Genomic DNA, 27,339 nt, shown 5'->3' with positions numbered 1-27,339 from the left:
GCTTACGTCACTGTTATGAGACATTCTCGCAAAAAAATCACAGTTTTAGTAACGCAGTAACGCAGCGTTCCTACGGGAAAGTAACGGTAATCTAATTGCCGTTTTTGCAATAGTAATCCCTTACTTTAATCGTTACTTGAAAAAAGTAATCTGATTACAGTAACGCGTTACTGCCCATCTCTGTTTATAAATATATGAATCTTAGGCATGTAGACATAGTGAAAATAACCTGATGAATTTTAAGCTCTTGTTAAGAATGAGGAAAAAAGATTATTCTGTATGTGCTGAACTTAGAACTGCTGATCTACTGAGAAAATGGTGTGAAAAGGCAAAACTGTCCAGTGAGCAGCAATTCTCTGGGTGAAATTGCATTGATGATGTCAGAGGAGAATGGCCAGACTGCTTTGAGCTGAGATGAAGGCAATACAAACTCAAATAACTTGCCATTACAACCAAGCACAAGAGCAAAAGAGCATCTCTAAGCCCACAACACATCAAGCTTTGAAGCTGAGAGCAACAGAAGACCACAGCAGGTACCATTACTGTCAGCTGAGAAGAGGCAACTGAGGCTACAGTTCATACAGGCAAAGCTGGAGAACAGAAGACTGGAAGAATGTTAGCTGGGCTGATAAATCTCAAACTCTGCTGCAACATTTGGATTGTACGGTCAGAATTTGGAGTAAGCGTGGAACCATCCTGCCTTGTATCAGGTTCATCCCTTTACAGCCACAGTGTACCCATCTTCTGATGGCTGCTTCCAGCAGGATAACGTGCCATGTCACGAGGCTTAATTCATGGATGGATGGCTTATCACATCATCGATGTGAAGCTGCCGAATCTACAGCAACTGTGTGACACTATTATGTCAATATAGACCAAAATCTCAGAGGAATGTTGAATTTCTCCTAAGGGACAATAAAGTATATTTTAAAAATAGTAACTGGTGTAATATGTCACGTAAAATTTTAATGCAACGTGTGCTTAAAGCATTTTTTTTTTACACTCTTCTGAATCCTTAGTTATGTACAGATTATTTTATGGGCTAATTCAGCTCAGACAACTTCTTCATAAGGAGTAAAATCCTTCCAACTCTTGCAGGAGTGAGGACGAGCAATTTTAAAGAAATATTAAATAACTGGAGTGAAATCACGATGTTGGTTTTATAAGCTGATGAGTCGATTTGACAGGTAATTAAATGTTATTTAGTCTTCTGCCTGCAGCCAGAGTACATTTTCTGTCAGAAAAGAGACTGTGAGTGACAACCTGTCCCAGGCCCACTCAAAATACATTGTGCTCTTTGTTGTAATATTGATGTCTAACTGGCAAAATGGCAGTGTGGTCATTGACGTGACACGTTTCAGGAGAGCAAATAAATCTTGGACATCAATACATGATTCTTCCTTATGCCTACGAGCACTCTTATACTCCCCTGTTATCAACTCTTCTTTTCTTTTAAGACGCCGTTTCAGTGTCTTTTGTTCTTTTCACACTTTATGCTGCTATTTTTTTTCACTTGCACTGTTTTGTTTCCCACCAAAACAAGATAACATTTCTACTACAACCTCTACTTTTTCTGCATGTATGTCTCAGTATCAATGTTCCAAAAGCTATAACTCATCTGTGTGAAAAACAAGGTTTATTTAAGTTATTTCTTTAAACTTTCTCTTTCGTGGTCAGAGGTCATGTCAGTTGCACCATTACTCATATAGTTTTGTGATTGATGCATCTGTGATTCGATAAATCTCAGATTTGAGGAAACATTTAGAAAAAGACCTCAAGTTTTGTTTTATTTGGTTTCTGGGGGGGAGGGGGTCATGTTCCCTGTCAGTCAGACTGAGTGTGACGTAGCAGCTAAAGCCATTAACAGCAGACACGCTAAGCTAAATCAATTTTCTTTCTCAATGCATCTAATCACCTGAAGTCAATTGACGTTGTAGAGGTGACTGACACATACTTACACAGAGGTCACACCAGACTGGTTTCCCAATGATTTTTCTTGTTATTATTGCACTTTTTTCAAGTTATTACAGAGATTCACTGACAGATGACTGAAATGAACAGGTCAAGTTGTGGCTCAGACTGCACGCCCTATCACCAAATTTCCTCAGTAAATTACTAACTCCTGATTTGGAACATGGATATGCCAGACATAATTTCCCTTGAACTTAATTTACACTTTGATCTGTAAAGTCAAAGCTGTAGATCAAGTTCCTTCAAAACCAGATTTTTTCCCTCTTTCACTGCCTACCGATTTACTACAGCATGATGTCTTTCACAGTAATTTGTAGTAGTAGTTTGAAAAGTTTTAAAAATCTAAATGTTAAAATGATTTGTTAATAAGTTTAACAAATGTTTATCATTTGTTAATAATAAAAAAAATTACTGTATAGTGTTTACCTGTTCATTTATTCATTTTTAATCTTTTCTTGTTCTATATTATTATGACTATGTTAATTTAATTACAAGATTAATTAAAATCTGACAGATTCAAAAGGTATAACAGGCTGCAGGAGGTGATTGAGGTGGATATGAGACATACAAAGCACTCAGCTTTCTTGTAAAAAAACATTTTTCACATCCTGCCTCCCATCACTGGCTAGTATTAGGCAACAAATATAAAAATAAATAATTTTGCCTGAGGCTTGTACGTCATGCATAATAGCATAGAAACGTATCATGTTTCAAATCTTCCCCATATCAAAATGTAGCAGCAACAGATGTAGCAGGAACTACAAGTAAATATTGCAATGCAAGATTGAATAGTAAATATATTAACAATTATTTGTTGCTTGCCAAATGCACTAATGATCAAAGCTTTGTCGTTGCCGTAATAGATATAAAAAAAAATCTAATTGCATTTATGTCTTTCTGCTCTTGCAATTTAGTTTGAGGAAGCATGCAATTTCAAGGGAGTAGGCTCATCATTTGCCACTAAGAAGGTCACATCCAGGTCTTTTAATATATCCACGTGTTAAGACAGAGGGAAAGTATGGAGACTGTATCTAGACAGCAATAATCATGACTTCTAGTTTTTTTCTTGAGTAGATATCGAAGAAATTAAGTAACCTTAAGTAGGGTTTTCTTCCTCAACAGACTGTATCTGACATGAATCATTTCTATTTGGTGTTGAAACAGAGGGGAAAAGTGGAACACAGCAAGACGATAAGGAGAGGGGTCTGTGAAAGGATAGATAAGCATAAAAGGATGGCTGGAGATCCTGCTGTGTTAGGAACATTGCATCTTTGGATTAAGTCCACACGTTCACAGGCAGTTCAATGCTGCTGTCAGAGATGTGTACCCCGCCACTATGCCGTGTGACCTGTGATCCAGCAATCATTTCCTCATTCCATTTTCCCCTTCTACCCTAAATGAGAATGTTTTGTGAGTGTTAACGACGTGTATCCATATAGAATAGAATAGAATAGAATAGAATAGAATAGAAAAGAAAAGAATTAGAAAATAACATGTACAACAAAATTGTAGGTTCTTCACACAAACTGTGCTGGAATAAAATATATATATCTCACTATATAAAATAATGATATTGTGGAATGTATTTAGTGATAGGAAGAGAACTGTGGATTAGAAGGGATTTACAAGCCAGGAGAAGCATTATATTTGATGCATTTGGCTGAAGGCGTGAGTTGAAAATATTTCCAATAGGGATAAGAAATGTAAGAAATTTTCTTGTCTGAATAAAAACTGAGAAATTAAACTTGCAAGACAAGCTATGTCATGAACAAAAAAGCTCAGAGCTCCGTGAGTGAGCCTTCTTTTGTCTCTTTGGATTGATTCTACAATGTTTAAGATAGCTGTCTTAGATATTTCAAACATTTTGTTTGCAATTACAGTTTGTTTTGAAATCCCATCTCTCTCACTATCTCTCATTGTCACTTTGGCAGTGTTTGTCAGGTTGTCTGCAGGTACACAATGAAATCGCCCACAAAATGAAAGGATGTTCATCACTACAAGATTATGTGTTTCACAATGGTACAACTGAGCTACAATATAAACCTCATTTTGCATACATCAGTATCTCTGAATACAAAAGCGTGTTTACCTAAAACCACCCACACCAAATCCTCAACTTCTTTTCAAAGTATTCCTCAAAATGTAAGCATTACATTTTTATAGTGTTATTTAGTGTTCATGCAGCCTCACCAAAGACATTCCTTATCTGGTTTTATTCAGTCAACGCAAAACACCTGCAACGAGACAGCTATAGGAACATCTTCTACCCTGATCTGTTGTACCCACAGGAAATTTTGCTGTGAAGTGTAAGAAAGCAGACGCTTCTTTATTATTATTTTTATTCTTTTTAATAGCACTGTCTGTAAACATATTCCTGAAGATGAATATAAACTGACACAAGACCAAGGATTAACAGTTGTTAAAAAGGTCTTTAAACAAAAGTTTACTACAGAAAATTCAATCATCAGTGTTGCCTTTGTTTAAACAATTTCTTTGAAGGTCAAAGGAAAAGTGTGCCCCAGGCTAAATATAACCTTAGGCTAATTATTAATATGAAAAAAGATATATTCAAATTTGTTATTGACTTTATAAAGATTTTTTTTAAGAGATTGAATAAATGCAGCTCTTAGTAATCAGTTTATTAAATGCCTAAAGGCACAGGAAGAATAATATTAATAAACTATGTAAGAAGGAGGCTGCTGCTATTTTAGTACTACTAATGCAAATAAATGACAGAAAAATAAGATTCATGTTTAAAAGTGATTGATTAATAATTAGTTACAATGATTAATAGTAAATTAATTATTACATTTGTTAGTTAGACAACATGATTCATTAATTAAAGAAAATTAAAAACTATAATGGATGATGTATGTGTCATCAAATTGTCATTTGATAAATCTGATAAAAGATCCAACCATTTTAATCAATCCTATTAGCTTGATTCATTACTCCAGCTCTTGAACGGGGTAATAAAGAGCATTGAAGTCTGGAGCAAAACGATGGGCCAGATGTGTCCAGGTGCCTTAGATGTCAATAAAATCTATTTATATTACTTAATTGAACCTTTTAGTCTCTATATTTTATAAAGGGAGCTGAACAGCTGGTTCTGAATGACAACAACAAAACAAGCTTGAGACTTATTCACAGTTGTTGTCAGTAAAACCCTTGATTTCTGAGCCGCTACCTTTTAAAGTAGCAATGTTCATTCCAAATTACACCAGTGACTCAAAATAAGCTGAGAGCAGTCTATAAGTACTACATGAGAGCTCATACTGGTTAATGTTCATGTAATTGTTTTGGTCATAATTAACCCAAAGTATTTTTACTTTAATGAAGAATGTGGCAGAAGCTGTCATTAAAAACAACATAACCTTCAGGCAACTGCGTCAAAAAAAATCGAAAAATATTCCTCTGATGAAGGGAGTTCTGCAAAATCTTACCCTCATTAGGCAACATGAGCTCATCCAAATTACCTTTCATTACTTCAGATGAACCCAAACAACATATCCCTGCAAAGAGTCCCCTTTCATTCCTGGATCCTATCAGCTGTGAATCAGAGCTTGATGATTAATGACAAATCATGACCAGCAATTTATGACCTTTCTATCTGCTACCTGCCAATGTGCTTACAAATTAAAATGCATGTGTACTCCTCAGATGCAGCCTCTTCACGTCATGCTCTGTGTTCTGTACATAACTTTCTGCTTTTTAATCAACACTAATAGCTAACTTCTTAATCATACATATTAAGGAACATTGAGGTCTGTAGCTGCTCTTTAAGAGCAGATGCATTGACTCTATTGAACACAAAGTGTTTAACCTGAGGTACTGTGTTAACTCACACTGTCACTTACAGTTTGAGATATTTTTTATATTTTTTTTTTTCAGTGAGATTAGGCTCAAATGTCAGAAGGTAACGACCCAGAAGTAATTATTACTCAGTAATTATTAAAGTAATTATCCTGGGAGACTCCAGCAGGTGTGGGTGACAGAGTAGCAATGAAGACACGTACTGACTGGGATAATAAAGCTTTACTCTTAAAAAGGACTCACTGGTTTCTTCTTTCTCCTGTTTATCTTGTATTTTCTGTTAAATTTAGATTTCATTGTTATCTTTTGGGCTGTCTAAACAGGGCTTGCAATGCAACATCACTCACCCTTAAAGGAACTAAGACGAGTCAAATGAATGTAAATGTATAGTTTCTATGGGGTTTCTTCAACAATACACACAACAAACGGTTAGTGCATGACAATACTGAGAAAACTACAAAGGAAAAAATTCTTTATATAAAGGTCAGAGGTCAAGCAGTTTCTTTTCCTCCTGTACTACTCCCTCCTGCTCGCCAAGGATTCCTTACCTGTTCTGGGGCTGCCAATAGGAGGTCCCTTGGGTGAATGCAGTTTGTCAGCGTATGATTCCTTTCTTCTGTCTCAGTGTGGTGTTTCTGGCTACGTGGAGGCTGGAGGCAGCTGCTCTTATAGGGACCCACCCCTCCACTTCAACCTCCTCCTTCTGCTGTCTCTCTTTCTCTCTCACTCTCTTTCTTTCAAAAATCCCTCTTTCATTACTTAGAGAGAGAGAGGGATGGACAAGGGAGGAGGAGGCAGAAGATGGGGGAGCAAGGAGGAGTCAGGAGGTAGAAGCAGGGCTGCAAGGAGAAGACGAAGATAGACGAGAGATGGTAGATTAAAAAAAAAACAAATGGACAACGTGTGTGGAAAGATGGAGAGGCAAATAAAGCTGAGAAGAAGGGAGAAAGACGTAAAGAGGAAGGACGGAAGACATATGTCTGCTGTGTTGTCATTTTCAGAAAATTGACGTCAATACATTTAAATACTAATAAAACAGAAAATACTAATACATTTAACTCAAAGATTAAAAAGATATAATATTCTTCTTTCAAAAGGTATTCTACAGTTATTTGATACTATAATTACAACTACTACTGCTTCATTAAAAAAATACATAAATAAAAAGTTAATTTCAAAAGTTTAATTGCTGGATGCTTGAGGCATCTTGTGTGACAGAGGGCTCATCCTTGGTATATGTAAACGTGACCCTTCCCATGCCTGCATCACACTTCTGCAAGATGAATTCCATAAATGGTGACTTCAGATAAAAAATCTTTTTTACATACTCTATGTATATTTAGCTCTTAAACAAATGAAATAATGTGGACACAGCCCCCAAGTCTCTTATTCTGATGTCTTTGCACATACGTATTCAGCTGGTTCAGATTATTTTAGTCATTTTGTGTTTCTTTTAGGACACAGATGCCGATCACACTGTGCAACAGGTTGCACTTCATCCTCCGATATAGTTGTTACTATTAACTGATTCTCGTATTAAACATAGTCACAGTTTCAAATAACATATGTAAAAGTAATCTCTGTGAACCAACAGCTCAGGCTGCTTTAAACACTGTGTTTCAAACGTTTTTTTCTCCATAGACTTGGATCTATCTGATATTAATTAACCAATTAGATCTATTTTAACCCAGCTACAACAGCTGCAGGGATCAGAGGTCTCATTTTCTGACTAACAAGCTATCTCATTTCAATGCTGCAAAGATCACAGTAGGTTCCTAACACACTGCTTGACAGACGAATGAATGAGTCTAATCAGCGTCATCACCCTAAATTTATATTGCTGTTTGCTACCGCTGAGTAACCTAAAGTGAACACCACAGTCCAGGATAGTGCATCACTGTTCTCTCCCAGATCCATCTTAACCTCTGTCCATATCCCACAATATTCCTGGTGTTTATTTTAATACATGGTAAAAATATATAGCACTATAATTACTTTGGCTTAAATATAATATTTAAGCCAAAGACAAAAATCTGTAACATGTTACTATTTCTGTAACATAAAATACAAAGAAAGTAATTCACAGGGAAATAGTGATCCAAACAGTCTTGCTTAATATTTCATTTGAGCTGTTTGTTGTTTATTATCATTATATGAATGAACTCCACCACCTAAGTACTCTTATTTTCTTATAAAAAGAGATAAAACGTCATATTTAATGTGCAGAGTTGCTTTGAGGAGAGGTTGGAGGACATGTGACTGTCACTCCTCCACTATGTTGTGGGAGTGACAGTCAGATGTCCTCCAACCTCTCTTCAGGCAGTGGCAGGACTGCATTACTGTCACTCTGCTGAAAAAAAGAAAAAAAATATTCTGGGCTGAAAACAAAAGAATCACGACAAGCGTGTATTTGAGAGCTACTTATTATGTGTCTGTCCGGCCTTCATTATGGGGAGGATGTGTCCTGTTTCTCTCTGATTAGGGCTGCTCTGCTTTGGCCATGCGTTCGCCTGTCGATGGAGGATGGAACACAATGAAACACAGTATCGCAATAAAGAAATAAACAAGTGAGGAAACAAGATACTGTTAGGGTTACTGTTCTGAAAGGACCAATCAAATGCAGGACACGGAAAGAGGCAGGTTGCAGTACCGAAGCTGTGCTTTACCTTTAAGCTAATATGAAATCAAAATCTTACATTAGCATAGGGAGTGAGGATGTACATTAACACAGGAAGCCAAATTAGAGGAAATTAGAAATGTCAATTTAAGACCTAAAAAAATGTAGTAAAAAGCACTTTGAGAAAATTGCTATATGAGTTCAGATCTAATTACCAAAGCACATTTTACTTTAGGCTGGGCCTATCTTGTGACTGATAGGCTGCTACAGTATGGGCTGTCCCTAACATTTTAGCGAGTTGGCGCTCTAAGAATCCTGAATATTAACCCACTGAGGGTATTGTGTGTCGCCCCTCAAAGAGACCAGCAGCAGCTAATTTGTGAAAAACCTGAGCCAGTTGTGTGCTGTGCGGTAGAGGTTAATGATTATTTTCAACATACTCATCATTTTAGTAAAGATGTAGGTAATTGTACTTACAGCTGTAAAGTGAATTAGCATTGTCCAGTGTACTGCTGGGCCAAGCCCAGGGCTGGACATGCTGATCATCAAGTATAACTTTACAGGTGAAAAACGTTTTCAACCATATTTTTCAGGGAAAAGCAATTTTTTTAAGTAGTTTTATCAGAATGGACTGGACCATCTACATTACGTGCAGAAATTAAAATGTGGCTCTCTGTCATCATCCCTGGGTTTTGTACCCAGGACTTTTTATGGGTTCATGATTCCTATTTGATTTTGATTTGTATTTTTGTATTTGTATATAAGTTTTGTTCCTTGTTTCTCTTGTAATAACTTGTAATGAATAACTGGATGAGGCAGTCGTCCCTTGAAGAACTTTAGACGACACACAGACGCACACAAATATACTGTGGACGTTTGAGTTTCTTCGCCCTGATAGGGATTTTCCTATAAGATTGTGGTTGTGTGTGAACCAAAAGCCTGTGAAATACTTATATACCTTAACACAGCCCTAGTGTTTCCTCTAATGTGAGGTGGTTCATGGACCTTTTCTTCCTTTGAGACACTACCACACAGCCTCTTCTTTTCTCAGTACTCGAAGTCTTGTGTTCTTAATTTATCAAATTCTGTACCTGTGATGAAGCTGCTTTTCTATCTCTGAGAGAACAAAGCTTGACGTATTGATCTTCCAGTAGTGTGTTACTTTTGCACTGCCTGATCGTGCTTTGGATGCAACTGATCCAGTTTCTGCAAAGCATTTTAGTGTGCCATGCGCTGCCCTGTAGGAAACCTTTAATCTAGCCAATATTTGATGCTGAGAAAGCATCTCCTTACTTACAATAAAACTTTTACTTCTTTCACTTTCTCTGATGCCTGGTTTCCCAATATCACAGTGTTACTTAGTCAGCAATGTTCTGCTGGAAACCTCAGGTACAGAAATAATTTTAAGTAATAATAATAATTCTTTAAGTAAACACACCCTTAAAGCCTACAACAATACAGGAGATAAAACCAATTAAAACTGCCAAAAATCTTACAGAGTCCCAATAGTAAATAGAGCTTTTGGATAAATAAAAAAGGGCCTTTCTCAAAATGTAGGCTATCAAGAACATGTAGTGCTGTGGCTTTCATTGTCATGATACATTGTAGATTTTCATGGATTCCACGCTGGACATGCTTCCACGGCACACTTAATTCTGCCAGATGCTTGGAAAAACATCTATGTGGCTTCCAAGACATTTCTTCTGGTTCAACCTCTTTTATTGTCCTCCAAACTACATTTGCTTTTCACAGTCTCTTTTCACTTGTGGTTAAAAAAGCATATTAGTCTACCACCAAATATAATGTGTATGCCAGTGTTGCCCTAAATTAACAATCTAGGTAGTTTAAAAACTCATTTTTCATGCTTCTGTAATGGTTGCTCTACCAGCATGAACACACTCTTTAATCAAAATGGTATTTTTAAATCTAAAATAAAATTATTGTTGTTATTCATGAATTTTGAATAAAAAAAAAAAATCAGAAATAATAGTGAAGCACATTTGTATTTCCATCCATCCATTCGCTTCCGCTTATCCTTTTCAGGGTCGCGGGGGGCGCTGGAGCCTATCCCAGCTGTCATAGGGCGAAAGGCGGGGTACACCCTGGACAGGTCGCCAGTCTGTCGCAGGGATAACACACAGGGACAGACAACCATTCACACTCACATTCACACCTAGTGACAATTTGGATTAATCAATTAACCTATCCCCACAAGCTGCATGTCTTTGGACGGTGGGAGGAAGCCGGAGTACCCGGAGAGAACCCACGCAAACACGGGGAGAACATGCAAACTCCACACAGAAAGACCCCGGCCTGATGGTGGAATTGAACTCAGGACCTTTTTGCTGTGCGGCAACAGTGCTAACCACCGTACCACCGTGCTGCACATTTGTATTTTTTAATTAAAATTACCATAATTTATTTGAATTCTTGTTTAAAAAACAATGTTTTTTGAATGATGTGTTTGAATTATTTCTTACATTTCAGACAAGTCCAGTGTGCTGGCTTAAATTTGGATATAATTTTTTTATTATTATTATAATGTTTTTCAAATAATTTTAAATTATAAACAAGATTTTGATAGATTCCAAAATATTTGTGTTTTTTTTGTTTTTATAACAGGCAATCTAACAAATGTGGACAGGTAAATGTCTTCTATGCTAATGGTCCTAGCCTAAGGGAAGCTTTCCTTGATTGGCTGGAAATCACATTATGTTGTGGGACTGAACCAAGCAGATGTAAAGTGTCACGAGTAGGAAGTAAAGCAATATCAAAACAAGAAATTTGTACAATAAAGGAATGCATGGAATACATTCATTAATATCATGCAAAATATAAAATATTTGACCAAAAAGCAAATGATAATAATAAATATGCCAAACATAAAATACAGTATAACTGCTTCCACTGGATGACAATTACAAATGCAAAACCAGCATCGGGAAAAAGAAAAGCTGCATGCTTCAAATATTTCGAGTTTAAAAAATACGCAATTTACCAGAAACCAACAAAAAGCAGACAGCAGCCATCAAAAATACACTCTTTATGATCAGCATGATTACAGGAAGAACAGAACAGAACTGGTATCACACCCCTGCTGATTCAATTACACTGACTCTCTGAACTGCAACAAATTAACTTTAAATTATCATTAACATTTAAGGCTCTTCTTTGTGCTACATATCTCCCTGACCTCCTCCAGACTTACCTTCCCTCCTGCTCCCTGCAGTCTGTATCGATAGATCAAGTGGCAGCCTCAGAGCTATGAGTGCTAGGACCTTCTTCTGTGATGTATTGACACTCTCATTCACACACTGGACTCCTTAACAGAAAAAAACTGCCTTATAATCCTGTCTTTTTAAACTATCTTAATCCCTTTTCTGTTTGACTTTTTTAATTAACAATACTACTTTTAACTCAGTGCGGAGCCATGCTCACTATTATTGTTATTAATAAAAATAAGGATTTCAAATAAGGTATTTTTTCTAAGTTGCCACAAAAGCTTAAAGAGCAGACAATTAAGGTCCTTTCCAAATTTTTAGTTGAGTTTCAACAATATGTGTACTTTCAAGTACCATAAAGCATATGCCTACCGGTCCTTTTAAGGGGTCATGAAAGGATACAGTGTACTCCATCTAACACTGGACAAAAGCTGGGGTCAATCATGGAACTGAATAGGAGCTCAGGTCAATTTGGGTGGAAGCAACTTAAATAGGTTTTGTCAAGTGATCATTTCTTATGAGGATCCATGTCAACCTAGTGAGTTGGTTTACTGTTTCTGGAACGTTTCCTGCCTCCGGTCCATCGTGTTTGGTTTCCTTGAGTCAACAAGTGCCCTGTGAGATGGAATCTAAAAGCTGCAGCAGGGTGTGTTTCGTCAATCCTTGTATGCATCCAGACTTTGCAGCACACAATCTCCGCTTTTCTGATGGATAGACATTTCTGTTTGTTATTAAAGGGACAGCTTAAAAGGCAGAAAATACCCTTCAATTCATTCATTTTTGAGTTTAGCTTAGCATAAAGAATGATGAAACAGCCAAGCCAAATCTGCCCAAATGCAAAAAAGTCTTTAAGTACAGCTAAAACTCAACAATAAACATACTATAGCATCTAATTTATTTATTAATATGAATGGCAAGGCATTATACCATAAAATGCAGATTTTCTGGAGGCTCAAAAAGAAACAGTCTGAGGTGAAAAAAAGGTTTATACGGATTAAGTAGATGTGGTCTAATGTATTGGTCAAAGTTGCCAGAGAGATAACTGAGTCTTGGATCCAGCTTCCGTCTCTAATTAACTAGTTTTCATCCCCAATTGTGACATTTCATCAGAAGCTACAGGCGTCACGCAGGCATGCACTGATGCACCAGCTGACACAATGTTGGACAGCAACAGCAGCTACAAAGTACGCGTAAAGGGTGAATCACAAGTTTAGGAGGCTTCTATTTTGCATTTTGTTTTCACTCAGGGATCACTTTAACTTTCACGCACTGCTTAATTATGTTCCTTCAAGGAGCTGGTTGTTAACGCCACATTTTAAAAGGCTTAATTCATTTGACAGTGGGATCACTTGGGAATGACGCTGTTTCGCTACTGCTAGGCTGATGCAAGAATCCCAGCTCTGTGGCATGAAGTCAAAACTCTGAGTACCAACAAACCAACAGACAGACAGAGGTTGTTGTGGGAGTAAATGCAGTCTTCTGGAGGTCAATAGGCCATTATTGTGTTTGTCTCTTCTACTCAAAGGTTCATTAGTAGATAGCCATCAGAGGAGAGAGAGCAGCTTGGTCAAAGACTTTTCTCTTATCAAAACACAAATTACAGTGCCAACTCCCCTAATGTTTCCATCCACTGTACTGCATTGTATCATGACACACTTGAAAGTGCCAAATAACCATTTTTATTTCTGTAATATTATTTTTCTTCTTTCATTCATATAAATCGTGATCATCTAAAGTTCACTGTAGATTACTGACATGACTTCACTGCAAAATACTGCACTTTTTAATGCCTTGTCATTACCTGCATAATTACTTTTTGAAGTAATCACAGAGAAGGGAATGAAATTTTCCCCAGATGGTCTTAAAAAACTGACAGAGTGGTAATTAGTGCTGACGCAGGCTGCGGTGCTAGCTATGTTGTCAGAAAAATGCCAGAAAGAATGACATAATTTCACTTGATTCAACTCGGCCAAGCTTAGCTCAAATCAAATCAATACTGAATCAGCTCACACACAAATCACATTAACAGAGGGCAGAGAGCATGTAATAATGAGAGCAGACAGAGTCAACAGATACATATCTCCTTCACTTCAAAGTCACACTCTTGTCCATCTTCGTTTAACCTAAATGGAGGAAATAAACCTCTGCGACACAGTGATGGTCTACATTGCCGACTTATTTGCCCACCCTTGATTACACACTCTGGCATTCTGACAATCTGAAAGGTGACACAAAACGCTAAATGAGCAATTGGATTGGTTTGCGGAGCCAAGTTCCTCTAGTTGACCGCTAATTAAACCAAACCGGATGAAAGGTAACAAATGAATCTGTGCGGAAGAAATCTGAGAGATTTAAAGAAAGGTAGTATTGTCAAACACAAGGTGGCAAATGAAGACAACGACTGAGAAACAATTAAAGTCACTATTGTGTCTGATCTCAGTGTCCAATTCATGAAGCACATTTTCCTCCACCAAATGAATCAATGTCATTAATTAAATACTCGTTAAGACTTTTCCTGAGGGAAATGGCTGATAGCTAAACAGTAAATTAGACAGAACCACAACAGATGCTTATTTTAGCCTGCTACAAAACAACAAGAGGGAAGGAATCATTTAAAGTACAACAGTCACTTACATTAGCATGTCTTGCTGTGACTGAAATGAAATGATTATTTATTGACCAGTTCCTGTGCTAAGCTCACTTGCATTTCTTCGACAGGACGTGTGAGGTCATATAGAGCATACCTAATAGGCTAATCACCTGTAAGCATGCCCGCAGTAACACATAATTATTTGTAAAAAAAAAACAAAACCTTGTGTGCCTCACCTGTCTATGTTATAGGATTTTATGAAAATTTAAATAATGTATTTATCTACTGGAGATAGTGATTTTTTATTTTAATGCCGCAAATAAACAGATTTAAATCTAGATCAATACAGTGTGTTAGTAGTATCAAGTTTGGTATTTTATCTTTTTATTACTTCTATGTTAGATAATAGACCAATTGCTTCCCCCACCATTGCCCTTCCAAAGAAAATCAATGCATGTGATGTTTTCTGCCATGTAAGTAATGATACGTGTCCACAGGTGTGTTTTGCACTCTATGGACTGTACTGCTTCCCTCCATTGGAGAGGCTTATGATAGGTGATTGACAGACGGCTTCTCCGTCGCATTGTTGCACTTGGACAAATGCCTCTCATAGGCTTTCTGCTCCTGGATTTCAGATCAACTCCAAGATAGAAGCTTCTTTCTAAACTTTGTCTTACATTAAGTCCCGCTATTCAAACTCCAACCTCCTTCTGAAAACAAAAGGTGAGGCTAGATGAACTGTGCAACTGCTAAATCTGTTTTCATTCTGTTTTCACAGGCTTCAAGTCACACCTGATAACTCTGATTTGCCTAAAACTCCACTTTATGCAAGCAAACCACTTAAGTAGGCAACTAGACTATCCAGTTCTCAAAATAAAATACAACAGTACTAGAATGCACTGCAAGGCTAGTTACATCATCAGCAAAAAAGAATGGCATTGACACATCAAGGAGAACCTGCAGTGTTGGTATGACAGAGAAAAATGCTTGGGATAAATTATTAAATGTCCATTTTTGGAATGAATTTTCTGACCTCTTGCAGGAAGTGGCAACAGGAAGTCTTGGTAACAACGTTGTCTGCATTCTTGTTCACTTATACTGAGTAGGCCACTAAAAAGCACAATCTTAACTTCAGCCAGTGGAGCTCTCATAAGACCGGGAGCTTTTTAATATTAAGACCATTATTAACTACATCTCTGTTGATTTTGTCTTCCATCTCTTTTATTCACTTTCCCCCATCTACCTGTCCACTCATGGGGAGGACAGAGAGAGGTTGCAGAAAGAGATAACGGGTCTTATCTTCTCCCCGCCAGACGCTCAGAGACCCAATCCAATCGAGACCTGGTTAAAACAATTCATCGACTTTTACGCAAAAAGCCTCAGTGGGAAATAGGTTCATGAGGGAGGGGAGACATTCTTTTGTTAAAAATTTGTGTCTTGAAGGAACAATGCATCGATTAGGTGAAGGGTGAACAGGGCATCAGCGTATAGAATGAGCAAAGTTTTAAATCTATTTAAAAGAGATTAAAACCAACCAAATGAAAACAACACGTGTGCGCATGTTCTTTTAGGCCCCACATATTAGCCATAAAATGACACTTTACTGATTTTTCCTGGCAACGCAGCTCAGTTTCAGTTTGTGCTGCGCTAGGGAATTGGTTAGCATGTTGTTCATCAATAGGAAAATGTTTAGCTAAGACAGTAGCTAAGTAGCTACTTGAATACCATTTCATAACACCAGGCTGCACATGGATTTTATGCTCCCAAACCAGGTAAAGTAGCAAAAAGTAAAATATGTTGCTGTTGTGTTTTAGGAGGTTAAAAACAATCTTAAAATTTTTCTTCTTTTCTTTTCCGAGCCATGATTTTGTTTGGTTGCCGCTCTGGGGGCGTTTCACAGCACATGTAAAAACCTCTCTGTGGACCAAATGTCACAGAGGTGATTCATTCTGCAAGACGTCAGACCATGTCATTTTCCTACCCTCCAATGTGTCAGAAAGGTTACCGAGACTGCCCCTTTCCTGTCCACTGCAGACCACAGTTATTCTTTCATGTCTAATTTAGACACTTTCTATTAGGCCTAATGGTCCTCTTGCCACTACCAGCATTACACCTGATCAAGTGTTCACTGCAAAAACCTCTGGTGTACATAATTTCTTAAATAACTCTTAGTAGAAAACAACCATTGCTTAGCTAAAATAATTCCAGTGTCATGATCGTTTTTTGTCTGGATTTGTATTTTTTTGAAAGGAGGAGATCATCGTGTCTGAATGTTATTTTTTAGGTTATCATGAGTTTTGTGATTGAGCCTCACTCATCTGTTAATGTTCTTTATGGCTGGTTTCTCTGAGTGTTCTCTCCGCTTCATTTCTTTGTCTCTCCAGTCTGTCGTTTGTCTCCATGTCTCTATATCCCTGTGTACGCCCTGTCTTACTTTCATAGTCTCTCGTCCTGTGCACGTTGTGTTCAGTTTTCTCATCAGTCAGACTAGTTTCAGACCTGTGGTCTGTTCCCTCATATCCTCTGTGTATTTATGTTGTCAGTCTCCCTCTGCTCATTGTCTTGTCGTCCACTCACGCTGTGTGTTTTCTAGTGTGAGTTCTGCCTAACCTGCCACATAGCCAAATCGTGGCATCTAGACTTATTTCAGCTGCTTTCAGTGAAATTTTGCAAATTTCTGAGTAATTCTGAACTAAAAGGATGCTCTGACAGTGCCTCTGCTAGTGAGCTCCGCCTCTCTACTAACTTTCACCAACCGTGTCGTGGTAATTTTGCCTGACAGACAGATAAAAAAAACAAACAGACAAGCGGACAAATGATAATGAAAACTCCACCTACAGCTTTGGTGACTGGCTTTTATTTAGCAGAAGATATTAGGGTTGGGGCCAATTAGAGTTCAATTTCACTTCTCTGCAATGGCTGATTTATCAGCCTTTAAAAGCCACACCGTAATGGCCACATCGGGTTGAACTCACGAGCAGATGGTTGAATAAATATATTTCTCCATCATTGTCTTGTGATGGCCCATTGCATCTAAGAAATTAAAGATGACTGAGAGCTGTGATAGCGCTGTAAACAAAATGCAAGACCCATAATTCATTGCAAAAAGTCATCTGCTGGTCAATGGTCAGAGTGTCAATTATCTAGCCAGAGGTTGTTCATTTAAGGAGTAATGCAGAAAATAAGGTGAATAAAAGGAGGACGCTTAGTCAGAGAAAGAGAAGGAATTTAACACACACCTCAGTTCCAAGATAAATCGGCTTGAGGGACCCAACCGGGAAATTTACGTCAAATGGTTTGATTTGCTCCCTCCCCGGCCAAAGAGCTCCTTATCTGGATGGAGACAGATCAGTGATAGAGCTGAAGGTCTCTATTAATAGGCTGAGGTGGAAGTTTGAGGTGGCATGCTTACCAGCAACAGTTCTCAACCCAGGAGGCAAGTCTAAGCAAGAGAGTGAGGAAATAACTAAATAATATGTCCTCTTAAACAACTGGAAATGATTCATTTTAGTTTATTTGGTCATATTTACTAATTTCACCATAAATATAAATGTAAAAAGGAGAAGAAAGAAGAAAACATGATTTCTGTACATGAATGCACAATTTGGAAGGAATAAAAGATACGTTTTTTTAAAAATTGACTTTTTTTTTTTTTAATGGTAAAAGTTACAGTACAGCACTTTGCATTCTTAATATATGATACAAAAAGTGAAATGAAGTATCCATTGACAGAAGCAGTAGTTGTTTTTCAATGAACTACAAAAATTCTCAGGTTTGATCTTTTCATTTTATGCATTTTCAGATCAGGATGTATAGCAAGTCATTTACTGAGGCAATTCATTACCCATCAGTTCTTGGATCCTTTCACACTTATGTTTTGGTTCATGTTCCCACAGTCATTGATTGGGTCAGAGCTTTGGGGAGCATGTTTCTCTCTCTCTGGTCTGATTTCACTGAGCCCTTCACACATTCAAAACAGTCTTTCGAGCTGCCTCCATAGTATTTCATGTTGAGGGCAATGTTCCTTTCTTTGAAAGCTGTCTCCCAGAAGCATTGTGACTTGTCAAGATGCATTTCAGCAAACTCCAGTCAGGCTTTGTCATGTGTGTCTCTCAAAAATGGGGTCTTCTCGAGTCCAGTTTCTCCACAGTGCCCAATTTTGTTCAGAAAGCAAAAATCCTACCATGATCCACTGTTATTCCTCCATTTTTTGCCACTTTGGATCAGTTTCTGGCTTTTGGCCATACACAGAGACGTTAGGAAGGGTACCATGAAGATAAGATAAGATAAGATAAGATAAGATAACCTTTATTAGTCCCACACGTGGGAAATTTGTTTTGTCACAGCAGGAAGTGGACAGTGCAAAAGTTATGACGCAAAAATTAGAATACAATAAGAATAAATACAGTACACAGCTGTACAGAATAGAATAAAATAATATACTATATACAGTAGAATAAAATAGAATAAAAATATACAATAAGATAAAAATAGAATACGAATGCTATATACAACTGAGTAAAAATACAACGATGCCAGAAAAGATTATTGCACTTAGTGTTATTGCACATGTGTGGATGTGTGTGTTTGTTCAGTTAAAGTCTTTGTTGTGGAGTCTGACAGCAGTGGGGAGGAAAGACCTGCGAAATCTCTCCGTCCCACACCGTGGGTGCCGCAGTCTCCCACTGAAGGAGCTGCTCAGTGCTGTCACAGTCTGCTGCATGGGGTGGGAGACGTTGTCCAACAGGGATGACAGCTTAGCCGCCATTCTCCTGTCACTCACCACCTCCACTGGGTCCAGAGGGCATCCTAGAACAGAGCTGGCCCTTCGGATCACCCTGTTCAGTCTCTTCCTGTCCCCAGCAGAGATGCTGCCGCCCCAGCAGACCACACCATAAAAGATAGCAGAAGCCACCACAGAGTCATAGAAGGTCTTCAGGAGTGGGCCCTCCACCCCAAACGACCTGAGTCTCCGCAGCAGGTACAGCCTGCTCTGCCCTTTCCTGTAGAGGGCGTCTGAGTTATGAGTCCAGTCCAGTCTGTTGTTCAGATGAACACCAAGGTACCTGTAGCTGTCCACAGCCTCAATGTCCATACCCTGGATGTTCAGTGGTTGCAGTGGAGAATGCTTGTGCCTGCGGAAGTCTACCACCAGCTCCTTGGTTTTACTGGCGTTGATCTGGAGGTAGTTCAGCTGGCACCAGTCCACAAAGTCTTGAGTCAGTCCTCTGTACTCCTTGTCGTCCCCATCAGTGATGAGGCCGACTATTGCAGAGTCATCAGAGAACTTCTGCAGGAAGCACTGGGTGGAATTGTGGGAGAAGTCTGCAGTGTAGATGGTGAAGAGGAACGGAGCCAGAACCGTTCCCTGTGGGGCCCCCGTACTGCAGACGACCCTGTCCGACACACAGCCCTGAGTCCTCACATACTGTGGTCGGTCGGTGAGGTAGTCCAAAATCCAGGTAGTGAGGTGATGGTCCACTCCAGAGTTCTCCAGCTTGTCCTTCAGAACCGAGGGAAGAATAGTGTTGAAGGCACTGGAGAAATCAAAGAACATGATTCTCACAGTGCTTCCAGCGGTCTCCAGGTGAGCGAGGGAACGATGTAGGAGGTGAATGACGGCATCATCCGCTCCAATGCCAGGCTGGTAGGCAAACTGAAGTGGGTCCAGTGATGAGCTTGTTAGGCGCCGAAGCTGAGCCAGGACCAACCGCTCCAGGGTCTTCATCAGGTGGGATGTCAGAGCCACCGGCCTGTAGCTGTTGAGGTCCTTGGGGCGTGAAGTCTTTGGCACTGGTACAACACAGGAGGTTTTCCAGAGCTGTGGGACTCTTCCCAACCTCAGGCTCAGGTTGAAGAGGTGCTCCATCACCCCACACAGTTGGTCCGCGCAGGACCTGACGACCCTCGAGCTGATGCCATCTGGGCCCGCTGCCTTCTTGCCATTAATCCTCCTCAGTTCCCTCCTAACCTGAGTGGTTGAGAGAGACAGGCTGGAGCCTTGTGTTGAGTGTGTATTGGATGCTGTTGTTGGGGGTGGATAGAGGAGGTGTGAAGTGTCTGAGGTGTCAGAGGTGGAACAGCAGCAGTGGGGGTGGGTGAGTCTGCAGCCGATGTTGTAGACTGTCTCATGGTTGAATCAAATCTGTTGAAGAAATGATTCAGTTCATTTGCCCATCTCACATCCCTCCCAGGCAGAGAACCCTGCAGAATTGGCAATAGGGACTTGAGGCTGTTTCAGAGTGATCTTGTAGTCATTTCCTTGACCATATCTACAAATTACTTTTTTCCTCTCTTCTAGTTTTCTTTTTCTCTTTCACACCAAACAGTATAATGTTCAAGTTTAGATATGTTAACTGATAGAACTGGGGAAGATTTGGGCTCAGTAAATTAATCAAATCAATTTTAATCATAACAGTAAGGCTTCTAATTGACCTCTGTCTTTCTGTTAAAAACATGCTCTTGCATGAATTATTTGCCAGGAGGAACAATTCTAGAGTCTTACACATTATTCTTTCTATTATTCCCAGCCATTATCATAATATTATATAAGTATTGTAAATTATTTTTCCTACTAGATGACATCTTGTGGACTTTACAGCTTTACAGATACAGCTAAAGAAAGTAAAAGCGTATTTCTTGTAGCAACATCATGATATGCTGCAATCTTTTAAGTTATATCTACAAAATCTTATGTGCCATTTGTCACCTCACTGTTGTGTCATAAGCTCTCGATGCTGTGTTGATGTTGGCAAAATGAGGTTCAGGAGGAGCAGATAGCTGAAAAGAAAGTGTTCGTTCAAGAAGCAGGAAGAGCCGGGAACAGAACAGGAGGAGAGCGAAACGTGAAGAAGGACGGAAGAGGTGAGTCTGTGAAAAAAGGGGCACTAATAGAGGTCATAACCATTAGCTAAGAAATCTGGATGTGGACAGAAGGCCAAAGCATCAGGGACTTAGAGATACACAACCTAGTGGTTTGCAGGGTTTTACTTCTACCTGAGGGTCAATCCAAATAAAAATGAGAAAAGTGACTCAAGGACAGCTGGTTCAGCAATACTTTAGAAATATTTAATACTTTTAAAATAGTAAATGCTTCTTTGTCACACAGCCCTTCATGGAGTTATAAGCACACACACACATTCACACATTCTCCAGTCTGTTTTCATTCCTCTGGGTTTTATCTGAAAGGGAAAGTGATTGGTATTCAGTAGAGCGGAGAACAGAAACACTCTGTTATCTACCAGTGTTCCCTGGAAGCTTCACTTCTGTCATGTCTCTGCTGTCTAACACACTCACGCACGCAAAACACTCACTGACTTGCAATCATGCACAGATTCAAGTACGCACACTCCCACATGCACGCACACATAGCGGCCACAGCCTGAGTTTGGTAAGCGGCACTGAGCACCTAATCTACAGTTAAAGCCTCTTTAAAGCATGAAAACAGTCTAAAAATGAAAAACTGACTTGGATTTTAAAGCTCAAACAATGTCTTCAAGTAATTGTAGTAAAAATCATTAATTTGGACAATAGTGCAACGGTTAGCACCTTTTCTTCACAGCAGAAATATTCTGGGTTTAAAAGTCTGCGTCAGAATTTGTTTTTTGCACATTACATTGGTGATCATGAGGGTTTACTCCAGTTTTGTACCAAAACAAACCTGCAAAAACATTCATCTTGGGATAATTGGAGGTTCGAAATTGGTGGTGGGTGTGGATGACTGAGGATAAAGCTAGTCCATTTGTGTCTCTGTGTCTATTTCCAAGGTGTGCCCATTCTCTTTCCCTGTGACAGCTCATCAAGGCGCCATCCCCCGCAACCCAAAGTTAGATACACAATCAAGAAAACTGACAAAAAATCTCTTTGTGTTTTTAGCCAGCTGTAACTGCCTCATTATAGAAAATGTTGTATGAGATGTTGTGGCTTTCCAACTTCTCACTAGAGTATAAAAGTGAAATTTAGCAAGTAATACATGAAGACAACATTATCGATAAATTATTAATGACTACTGCCCTTAAACTAACAGTGACAAATCAGTCAAATTACTATAAACGTTACAACAGTACTGTAAACACCTTTGCTTATGCTGTTCAAACTCACGCAGCCTTCAAATATTGCGCATATGTTCCACAATATGAAGTTACTGCTAAAATATTTATAAATTTACATGTGACAGCAAGTCAAGTATATGAAAGATTAATGTAGACAACATGGTATCACCCACTGGTTCATGGACTCGTTTTAAAGCCTCAGTGTTAGCGTTTTAGCCATCAGCATGTTCATTTTTTTTCTTTCAAAAGTGACTATTTGACTATTTGAATTGCAAAGTAGAATCCATGAGCTGCATGCACATGCACATAATTTGTGGGAAATAGAATGCAAAAAAAGTGAAACTGTAAATGCTAGAAATAGGATGCACAGTGATGTAGAGGTTAGCACTTTTCACTCACAGCTTTAAGGTCACTGATTTAAATTCATCAACCAGCTGGGGGCTTTGTTCCGTGCATGTTTGGTTTACTTCTACAGTCCAAAGACGTGTGTTTTTTAACTACAAATTAAACAAATGTCTAAATGTGACTGTGAACGCTGTCTTTCTTTTTGTGTGTTAATCTTTTATTGTCATTTGTGATTCCTCTTGGATGTGAGTGGCATAAATTTCATCATTACATGAGGGCAAATATCTGTGCAGATGTTTGCATGTCTGGCTGTTTTTGTGAAGATACAGACACATCATCTAGGCAATGGGCTTAAAAGAAACTTCAAATAAGTATAAGGGGAAAGACTACTTAATCTCCACGTCTCGCTGTTTGTGTCCATGTCCACAACAGAGTAGGATCGAAGCTTTATACTGGTGACCTGCCGATGGTGTACCCTACCTCTTGACCTATGACCACTGGTATGGGTTTCAGCTCCCTATGACCCTGAACTGTATAAAGCAGACTTTTTTGGATGGACTGCTAGTGAAATTAACCTCACAGCAGTCTTAATAGTTTGTCACATAACTCCAGGTAAAAGCTATAAACACAACAAACACAAGTGAGAGGTCCGGCTCAGTCGTGATTGTGCTGAGGTGAAGTTTGATAGACAATCACCACAGCCATCATTCACAGCTGACATCCCCCTAATGATTTATAACTTTAAGCTCTGAAAAAAGGTAACTGACTCAAAAAAAACCAAACAAACGTCATCCTTATTGAGCTTTTTTTGTATATGGTTGCAAAAAGGTTTTGTTTGTTTTCTTGCTTGTTTTTTGGCTCTAAAGTTAATAATTTTAACATGGAAGTGGTGATGGACTAGATTCCAGAACTAGCCTCTTGTCAGGGACCCTGGGTCTGAGCGACCCAGGGTCCCTGAGCAGTTATGGACATGTGTGTTTTTGGAGTGCTGTCCCTCGTTCTCCCTGCTTGCAAGTATGTGTGTGTGTGTGTGTGTGTGTGTGTGTGTGTGTGTGTGTGTGTGTGTGTGTGTGTGTGTGTGTGTGTGTGTGTGTGTGTGTGTGGATGCCGGTGTTTCTGAGAGCACCTGGTCTACAACTTAAGAGTGCGGTGGAGCTCTCTCCAACGCTGGATCATTGCGTGACTTCACTTTAGTCTCTTGGCCATTCAGTACGGTTAGTCTGCCGCATTGTGTGTGTCTTACGGCTGCCTGTTTGTTATCTCCCACAGGAGAAGCGTGGAGACGAGAGGTCAGCGAGCACGGGGTGCTCAGACACTGAGGAGCGGGGACAAGAAACACTGACACTGGGAAGAGGACACGTCACGGGAGTCGGAAACGCAGTGAGGATTTATTGTTATTTTCCATTTCACTGTAAATAAACGCATTGCTAAGCACACAGAGTCCAGCATTTGGGTCCTCCTTCCTCACATCCCCACGGTTGGCCAGCGTCAACCGTGACACCTCTTGCCACCATTCAATCAACTGTAGTTTTTGATACTGATGCATTAGCACAATTTGTCAAGCCGCCACTTTGTATTTCTATGGCATCAGCTGGAAAGAACAACAGGCTGCAGCCTAAGAAACAACAGAACATTCTGCCAATTACATTTATTAATTACTTTTTAATGCAAGTTGCCAAAGCGCTAAATGACCCACTTTATGTGGTTCTAGATTAAATCAGTTGCTGTGACGCTCTGCTCCTACCCTGACCACCACATGCCTGTTCCGTAACTTCTAGACCACTGTGTACCATCAAACCGTGGGTTTAAAATAACCCTGTCAGTGGTTGATGTGTGAGATGAACCAAACAAACTCCTGCAGCTCCCTATTGAACACTGCAGACCCAGGAAGCATCGGCCTGATGAGTCAATGCAGGAAGAGCTGATCATGATACTGCTGCTGTTTTTCATCACTGTCTGCCTGCCTGTTCATGGGCATCTACGCAAAACACATCCACTCACAATTATAGACATGTATACATCCAAAAGGTCCGCAAAGCCAGTGCATATAAACCAATTTTTTATTTTTTTTTTGAATTGTCTAAAATGCAAATTGAATCAAATTTATATTTAGACGGTACTCCAGAGACACTCTTAACTGAAATAATTGTAAAATATATAAAAAAAATGTAATACTTGGGTGAAAATCATTTACAGTTAAAGGTACCTGAAGCCCAGGGCTCAGCAACACCACCAAATGCTGTACTGATGCTTTTTACTGTGGCCACCTTCAGTTGCTGCTTCTTTGTGGGTCTCCAGTAACTCATGAGCATCTTTTGTTGGTTAGAGATCAGGTGACTGACTTGGCTGTTGACCAATGTCGTATTTCTTTGCCTTGATTGTAGACTTTGGCAATGCCGTACTTACCTCATTAACAGCTTTTTTCATTTTGCAAGATGAACCAAAGAAAGAAATTCCTTTCAGGTCTTTCTGTGTTGCAGAGCTGGCCAGTGCATTCAGTTTTAAGGCGGTACCAGACTGCTGATTTGGGAACTCCTAGAGGATTTACTATTTCTCATATTTATTTATTCATTTATTTATGTTTTCCAGCTAAATGACGGCCTCCTTCACTTGCATTGACATTCCCTTGGAACTTTAAGATTCCCAGCGAACAACAACAAAACACAAATTCAACATTTGAAATCAATTGGAGATCTTTTATCTGCTTAATTTGTGGTGGAATAATGAGCAAACAGCCCTCCCCTGAACATGAAACTGCATATCTAATAACTTTTGAGCCTCAGAAAATGTCCTAAACAATGTCCCCAAACAGTTAATGCAATACATTTATTAAATCCCTTTAATTTAATCTATATTCTGGTCTCCCATCACATCCGCTGTAATGGACAACAGAGGAAAAATGGTTTTATTGTCCAAATACTTACTGACCTCAGTGTATTGGAATAAAACTATTGGGTAGCTTAATCTGGTTCTGAGTTGATCAAAATTAGAATGCAGGTATCAAAGATATTATAAAGCCTCATACAAGTACAATGCAGTACAGGATGTATGTATGAATGTACAGGTGAATCAACTTAATTATGGCTAGAGCTACAACACAGAAACCACAATATCTCCCAGGCTGTACAGGGAACACCCTCGGGTCCATTTTTACCCACAAACCAGTTTGCTATGTCCATGGTCATTGGTGCGGCTGATGATTAGATTGGCCTGTCTAAGTAATGAGCTCATGCCCATAAAACCGCTAAAGTCATTAACCTAATAGAGCTCACTGTAATGGACGGCCATCTTCTGCCATGGATCCCCGCCACCAAGGCCATAAAGTGCAATCTCTGATGTCTCCTGCCAGAATTCGGCTTTTAGCTTCATACCTCTACCCACCCCACCCATTAGGTCACATCCAGCAATAACTGCATCCCTACCATCCACCGTGGCTTCCACAGAGGCAATAAAGACAATTATATTAAGCGACCATTGAGATCCTATTAAGTTTTGGTTGGTTAGAGTCTTTTGGTGTGGGTTTGCAAAGTGTGGGAGGCTCTGATGCACTGCCACGTGTAACTGACATCACATCTCTCAGGTCGTGACTGTCTGCAGATGGACATACTCCAGGTCAGGTCGTGTCCGGATGTTAAACGTCACTGAATGCTCTTCCTGAGCTTCCTGAGCTTGGGAGTGACAGCCAAAACTGGTTTGTGTCAGAATAATGTGGACTTAAAGCCCTTTATGTAAGGACGTCTGAGACCATCCACTCGTTCACTCTCTATATGCTATATTCTCTATATAATCCACTCTCACTAGTTCACTGAATGGAGTTAACCAAAATGTCAGATGATTCAGACATTTATCAACACTGACCACATAGTGTACATAGCTATATCCAAAATTATTCCTTTTCATCTATTCTTACTTTCTTTATAACAACACTAAACAGTCTTCTAGCAAATTTATCATTCATTATCACTGAAAGTTGGTGCTGTCATTTTTGAGGACCGTATAACATTCACAGAAAGTAGGACATGACGTGATTTTTAATAGTTTAATTTTTAAGGCATAATATAGCGGATGACTGACACATAAATCATCCAGACACTGAAATAAAATCGATAAACGCAGTGCACTTTAACGAGGGAGTGGTTTTTGACGCAGCAAGAGTCTCACACAGCCTTTATTTCGGCCTTAATTGAGTGAGTCTAGAGATCGCCTCGGGGCTAAAAAGTACAAACAGTTTTCAATGTGAAACATCATTTAACAAAAGCTCTGAAGAGAGTGCGTGCTCATGTGTGTGGTTCACTGCTGGAGGGTAGCACCACTCAATGATGTCTCTATCCCGCCTGGACTTCCCGGATTCTTTTGGGAATTCAACCCAGCAGCACTCCAATCACCAGCTGGCTCCTGTAACCTGCTGCGAGTGCTAGATGTCTGCTGCAGACAGCCCAGGAAACAAGGATTACTGGTTAATGTCCAGAGTATGTGAACCATTTAATACATCACATTATCACACCCTGCACAGGGAGAAAGAATGTGTAATGCCCTCCTGATTTTTAGTAACAACTATCACCATGCCCATGAGCAACCTAAGCAACCGACTAAAATCTAAAAACATTTAAAACAGGGTGTCTCTCTATGGGAGCTGTAGGCCAGAGCAGTGCATCTAAATGAAGACAACAACCCCACCAGTGTTATATTAGGTACAATCCTATATACACCGATGTGCAGGGTTGAACCTTC

The 27,339-nt window shown here is 39.3% G+C and overlaps 1 protein-coding gene across 2 annotated transcripts in view; it reads right to left on the bottom strand.

The window, feature by feature from the left end:
• The window catches only part of pnoca (prepronociceptin a), a 28,823-nt gene extending 11,305 nt beyond the window's left edge, over nucleotides 1–17,518 (bottom strand). Inside the window, exons 1-2 of one of the 2 annotated variants that reach the window (XM_086298295.1) lie at nucleotides 17,452–17,518; nucleotides 6,333–6,623 (exon numbers count right to left, since the gene is read on the bottom strand). The gene's annotated coding sequence lies outside the window, so the exon portion shown is untranslated. Of the gene's footprint in view, nucleotides 1–6,332; nucleotides 6,656–17,451 lie in introns of those variants that run through there. The other variant, XM_086298305.1, reaches the window with a different exon arrangement.
• Between the last annotated feature and the right edge of the window lie 9,821 nt (nucleotides 17,519–27,339).

Source organism: Aulonocara sp. 'chitande type north' Nkhata Bay, linkage group LG1 (assembly GCF_057382095.1).
Source record: "Aulonocara sp. 'chitande type north' Nkhata Bay isolate Kocher_YH1m ecotype deep benthic linkage group LG1, A_spYH_male_GT1.1, whole genome shotgun sequence".
In the NCBI taxonomy this organism is placed as follows: domain Eukaryota; kingdom Metazoa; phylum Chordata; class Actinopteri; order Cichliformes; family Cichlidae; genus Aulonocara; species Aulonocara sp. 'chitande type north' Nkhata Bay.
This window is presented reverse-complemented; position numbering and strand designations above follow the sequence as displayed.